Here is a 6,779-nt window from a genome sequence, read left to right on the forward strand (position 1 = left end):
GGTGGGATAGGGAGGGTGGGAGGGAGGGAGACGCAAGAGGGAAGAGATATGGGAACATATGTATATGTATAACTGATTCATTTTGTTGTAAAGGAGAAACTAACACACTATTGTAAAACAGTTATACTCCAATAAAGATGTTAAAAAAAAAATGTTATGCACCAGCAGACTTCATTCACAAATTATCTATTTACTGACCTTTAATTCATCATTGTGATGTATGTATATATTAACAGTATAGTAATAACACATCATCCTGTGTTCTACATTTTCCAGTTAATATTCAAAGTTACTTTCTGGTTGAATTTGTTCATCATGATTATCATTATTGCTGCATGAAAAGTTGAAACTGACCAACATGGTAGTTTTTTCAGCAACAACTTTGATTCATTTAAAAAAATTATTGCTTATTGTTACAAAATTCTGCATTCAGAATTCCCAGATGATGTCACAATCCTGGATATTTATCCTACATTTTTGTAATAATAGGCCCATTGGGCAATATTATAAATTAATGTCTAAATTGTACGGCAAAAATATTGATAGGTGCTTTTCCCAGTCAGGGATTTCTGACGCAAACTCCAATCTTTCGTTTGATTTTTAGCACTGGTATATAGTGTTTGAAATTGAATGTCAACTAAGGAATTAAAAATCATTGAAGACATCCCTTAATTCATTACACTGAAAGTGTTTTGTACATAGTGTGGAATCTTACATCTACAATAGTATCTCTTCAAGTAAAAGTTTCTTCCAGGCATATTACACTGAATATGTTCTCCAGCACTAATTTTCTGTTATTACCCTAGCATGCACTCCTCTTGGTAAAGATTTTCCTGTCTAATTTCCCATTTTAGGGAAATTAGAATATTATTCATAGTGAGTTTTGTGCACCCTACAACTAGAAATCAGCTTAAGTCTCTTTCACCTTGATTATAAATATAGGGCTCCTCCAAGTGGAGTTCACTCATGTTGTTTAAGGATAAATTATAAATGAAGGTATTTCCATAATGAATATAGTCATAGAATTTCTCCCATGTAGCATTCTGATTTGTTTCAGTTTAGAGCTGTGGCTGAAGACTCTTCCGCGTTCACAACATTTACAGAGTGAGTTCTCTCATGTCTTCTAAAGCAAGAGCTTGTAACAAAGGCTTTCTCACACAAATGACATCCAAATGATTTTTCTCCAGTATGAGTTCTCTCATATTCTCTAAGACAACAGCTTTGAATAAAGACTTTCCCACAGAGATGGCAACCAAATGGCTTCTCTCTAGAGTGAGTTCTCTCATGTCAACTAAGGCAAGTGCTCTGAACAAAGGCTTTCCCACATAGATAACATTCATATGGCTTCTCTCCAGTATGAATTCTCCTATATCTATTTAAAGATGAAGAATGACTGAAGGCCCTTCCACACTGATTACAGACATATGGATTCTCTCCTATGTGAGTTATTTTGTGGAAATGAAGATGAGAGTTTTGGCTAAAGTGTTTCCCACATTCATTACATTTAAAATGTTTCTCTCCAGCATGAATTAAGACATCTTGGGTCAGTGTGCAGCTGTGAGTGAAAATTTCATTGGTCTTTTTTTCTTACAATGACACCAATCCCTTCGTGGGAGACCCACTCTCATGACCTCATCTAAACCTAATTACCTCCTATAGGCCCCACCTCCAAATACCATTATATTGGGGATTAGGGCTTCAACATATGAATTTGCTTGGGGGAGGGCGGGGGAGGGAGACACAGACGTTCAGTCGATAATAGTAAATAAACCAAAATCAGCAGGGTTTTTATGAGGATTAATTAAGCAAATATGTTTAAATCTCTAAGCAGAAAGTAATGTTTAATACAATTTCTGTTTTCCTTATTTTCTGAACTTTAGGTACAAGGAGGTGTGTTAAATCTACTTTTTTGTGATATATCATTTTTCCAGGAAACACATTTAATTTTGGCGAAAATTTCAAGTTCACCAATACTATCAAATATTGGGTTGGCCAAAAAGTTTGTTTGGGTTTTTCTGTAATGGACCACAGCTCTTTCTTTCTACCATGTCAAGACACAGTGAGAAGGCAGCCTTCTGCAAACCAAGAACAGGTCCATCACCAGGAACCAAATCTGCTGACACCTTGACCTTGTACTTTTCAGCCTCCAGAACTATGAGAAATAAATATGTGTTGTTTAAGCTACCAAGTCTGTGGTATTTTGTTATAGCAGACCAGGATGACCAAGAAATTTACCTATCTAACAAATGACATGAACATGGTTTCAGAAAGCTCAAGACACATCTGTTAGATGGGAATAACATGCATGGTGCCAGCAAGATAAATTTATTGGATTATTGTTGGTGATTTTAGTAAATCAAAGCATGAGGAAATGTAAGGAAATGGTAACAACATTTTCAACTTTCAGTTTGATTGGGAAGGAACAGCAGAGCAGAAACTAGAGAGAAGATAGGTTCAGATGAAGATTTTGTTTCAAAGTGGAAGAATCTTAATAGTTTAATATTGAGTAGAGAGATCAAGGAGAATAGGACATATGTCTGGTAAAGTAGATTTAATATAGAAGCAATAGCATAAAGTTCCTAAGATAGCAAGAAAGACAAGGACTTAATTGGAGAAATTGGAATGTCCCAGGGTAGAGAGGACACTTCAATTTACAGGAGAGCAGTAGTAATGGATGGGTATGAATGCAGGGATAACTGTAGACTTCCGGGCAGTCATCTGAGGTTTGACTAGCAGTTTCTCAAACAATCGAACTCATCAGCATAGTAGGGGGCAATCCCTTCTGTGGAGACTAGTAAAAGTGAGTGAGTGAGTGAGAGAGAGAGAGAGAGAGAGAGAGAGAGAGAGAGAGTGTGTGTGTGTGTATGTGTATGTGTGTGTGTGTGTGTGTGTGTGTGTGTGCATGCGTCTGAGTGTGTGTGTGTGATGAATAAGGTTTGAAGTGCTTATGGAGCTGGAAGGATACTTTTGTTGGCAGGATTTCCAGATATATATGAAAGTTCCTGGGAGTTGGCTGTATTTAAACCAGTATCAATATCCTAGTCATGTGTTTGTCAGATGCAGCCACTGAGTAGGGAGGAATTTGGAGTCACCATGATTGGTGTGTTGATTAACAAATGTAGTAAAAGTTCCAATAGACATAAGAATTGCTTGTTTTTGAAAATTATATTTAAAACCTAAATAAATTACTATTAAATTATAAACTGCATTAGTATATGAAGTATACCTTAAAGTATAAGTTACTAGATGATACTTTATATTTTGTTGAGGACGGCATAGAAAAGCCTGTCTGAGGAAGAATTATCTAAAAATTACCAGATTGATGAAGAGTAGGAATTAGCCTGGAAACCGGTGCTGGGTAATAGAGGAGGGAGACAGAGAACGTTCTCCATAGAAGGAACAACCCTTATTGATAAGTTGGTTAGACTGATGACTATCAGGGGGAGAGGAAGAAGTCCGTGCCATGCATGCTCCAAGGCTGCTTTTCTGATGCCTGAGTCCTACCCCATAAATACATATTTTGGTGAGGTTGGCATAGGCTTAACACTCTCCAGATAATGTTAATGTGCAGCAAAGTTTGAGGACCATTGGAGGTGGTGAGCAAAAATAATGTATCACTCATACAATCTTTTAGGTAATGTTCAAAGATTCACCCACAAAAACAGCCCATGTACAAATAAAAATTCACATGATTATGTTGAAATAGTGTATAAACTCGAGGAGAGTACTTTAGGAATAATCTCCATTAAAGTAAACACTGCTTACATAGGACTGTACTTCCTCCTGAAAAAAGGGACTAGTTCTTTAGTGAGGTAGTTTTTCTAAGGAATCCCTGGACACTCTTCTTTAAATAGTAATAATGACAATGAAAACATAAACTGAAGAAATTATTCTTCAATGCAATGTCACTTCTTCTAACTTCTCAGCTTTCATTAGATCTAATCCCCAGCCAAGGAAACAGAGACTCAGAGATGTGGTGTAAAGACTGGTTTACTCATAAGGTACTCATCTCATGGACTCAGCTTCTCCTAGGGAGATATATATCCCATATGGACCCAAGAGGAATCACTACAGTCGATATGGAGACTCCCAAGCACATATTATGTATAAACCTAAATGCAGAAGACTTAGTGGAGAAGGTGATTGGGAGGCTGGATGAGTTACACATGCAGATATATATCACTTGACTCTTTTGTAAGCCTCATCCTAATTTGACATAAAACATTGAGAAACAGAAAACAAAGAGATTAAAATACCTCACATTTTTTAAATTAAAAACTTTCAGATAGCTCTGTGATATAGAAAAAGAAAAATGTGAAATTACAATATATTTAGAAATTAATGATAAGCATCCACACTTGTCCCAAAGGTCTTGCATTCATAAATCACCTCAAGATGAGTGAAACTGAACAAGTGAAATCTAAGGAGAAAAGAATTTACACCTACACACGCAGTACATTTTATTCTTGTAAAGCAACGCCTCAGCCCCTCAGCCTCGCAGCCCAGGTCCTGGCCCCATAAAGTCCCCGATACTGAGCCCAGGGTTGCGTCTCTAGTGAACAGGGAGCAGAAACGGAAATCATGTTCGCTCTGGTTTCCATCGCCATTACAGACAATTCCAGCCCTTGCTAAACTGAATAACCCATTCCAAGCGCAGGAACCACAGACGTTGTTCGGGATCCCCCCACGGCCCACTTGGACCCAGCGAGGTCCCCACCCGAGGCAGAGTCGCTCCCAGAGCACTCGCAGGACACGAGTCTCCAGGCGCGAAAGGGGATTTCGACCTAAACCGCTTTCAACAAGTTAACAGGGAAACAACCTAGCATTCACTACGAAAGGCCTCACAGCTCTAAGCTCGTACCTGGAGTTGTCCGAAACATTTAACTTGAAGTCCCGAGGAAGCAGCCCGGCTCCCCGGACACCAGCCGAATCAAACTCACCCAAACGCTGAGACTGGAGGTGTGTCTGTCCGGCGTACGGACCGACCCGGAAACGGCCGGGAGCGGGGCGGGAAGGCTCAGGCCTCGCCCACGCTGCTCCGCCCCGCTTCTCCTTGACTAAGGCCCCGCCCCGCTTGCGTAATTTCCTGCCGACGCGGAAGCGGATTTCGGGAGTGAAGGCCCCCTCGGGTGAGTGAGCCTCTCGGCTCTGAGAATCAGAGCCACGCTCCACAGCCCCCTCCCGACCGCGTCCTTCACACGCAGGTTCTGGGGGTCCCCGTTCTCGCCCCTCCGGCCCGCGTCGCCCTGAGACTCGGGATGCCGGGCGCTCGGCTGCCGGGTCCGAGTCCGCGTCCGTTTCCGGTCAAAATCGCTCCGAGGCTGTCCCCGTCAGGCCTTTTTGCCTTCGGTCTCTTCACCGTCTCCTGGCCCGACCCGCGCCGTGCCAGGTGCCCACTCGCGACGTGGACTCTCGCCCTTCGCGACCCGCATCGCCCCTCTCGGCCCCTCAGGGTAGCCCGGGACGCGGCCCTCCCGCGGCCCTGGGACTCCACAGACCCCAGTGTTCTCCTGAGACCACCTGCCCATCCTGGGCCTCCTGCGGCCTGGCCCTGCCGCTTGCTGCCCTTCGCGGTCACCGCCTCAGAAAGGCCCTAGAGCCCCGGGCTGGGGGCAGGGGACCAGTCCTGTCCAGTGACACCCCGTGTCCTTCTGTCCGCCAACGTGTGTCCACATTCCTGATGTCTCACGGGAAAGTGTGCTCTTCTGGGCAGAGCATCTTTGTTCCACTCCCGTGGATATCGAGTGGGCGAGGGGGTGAGGAAAAAGGGACAAAGAGGGAGAGCCATGGAGACAGCTAGCAAGGGAGAGTGAGGAAAAAGACTGCAAAGTAGAGAATGGAGAGTGGGTGGATGCTGTGGACTTGACAAAACAGAGTGGGAGAGAGTAAGCTAAGCAAGAAGCAGTGCGATCAATGAAAACAGACAACAGTGGAATCAGAGAGATGGAGGAGGACAGAATAGGAGGAGAGGGCCTTGATCAATAGCAACAGTAAGGGCAACAGGAGGGTGGATTCCATCCCATTCATTAGATGGCTTTCTAGTTTCCACATTACTTTCCTTTTGAAATGTATAGTCTCAGGTTTGGTTAGCGGCCTCAATGCTTTTCCAGTCTTTATTATATATTGGCAATATTATTTGTTACTTTACACTATTTTAACGTGTTCTTGGTAAGGATGTTGGTAATGTTTTTATTAACAGTCAAACCTAGTTAATCATTCTAGTATATAACAGCTTCCTTTCTTTGCTTATGTGAGCTTTTGACTTAGTTGGTCTTGAGCTCAGGTTTCCAACTAAGTGTATGTTCTCTTCAAGTTCCTTTTGTCTTTCCTCTACAAATGTTCAAAGATCCAGTCATCCTTGCCGCTCCTAGCCACCAAGGGAGACAGGTACAAGTCTTTCCCTGGGTCCCCTGAGAACTTAAAGAATTTGTCATTTCTCAGTGTGTGCCTCCCTTAGTGCCTTCCAGTCCAGCCCCAGCCTTTCCTGGGTATCTGAGGGGACTTAGAACATTTCCAAGCAGGCCTAGAAAGCTTTCCATGGGACTGCATTTGGGTAGTGGCATTTCCCAGGCTCCTGAACTGACCTAGAAAATTCTGCAGCAGGATTAACTGGCATAGGCACCCTCTCCATTCTTTCCAGGCAGACACTAGTGGCTCTTGGGTCCTCAGGGCCACTTAGAAAATCTTAAGAGTGCCAGGCAGGAGATAGATGAAGTTCACTGATGTTCCATGTTAACAAAAGCAGTTCCTGGCTTGACATACTTTTTTTTTTATCTCGT

General features: G+C 42.7%; 1 long non-coding RNA gene across 2 annotated transcripts in view; it reads right to left on the reverse strand.

Annotated features, from left to right (window-relative positions):
- The window catches only part of LOC114484616 (uncharacterized), a 25,857-nt gene extending 20,837 nt beyond the window's left edge, over positions 1 to 5,020 (reverse strand). For both annotated transcript variants that reach the window (XR_008616104.1, XR_008616103.1), the window contains exon 1: positions 4,862 to 5,020. This is a non-coding gene — a long non-coding RNA (uncharacterized lncRNA). The remainder of the gene's footprint in view (positions 1 to 4,861) is intronic.
- Between the last annotated feature and the right edge of the window lie 1,759 nt (positions 5,021 to 6,779).

This window comes from Physeter macrocephalus, chromosome 20, assembly GCF_002837175.3.
Source record: "Physeter macrocephalus isolate SW-GA chromosome 20, ASM283717v5, whole genome shotgun sequence".
NCBI classification, from domain to species: Eukaryota; Metazoa; Chordata; class Mammalia; order Artiodactyla; family Physeteridae; genus Physeter; species Physeter macrocephalus.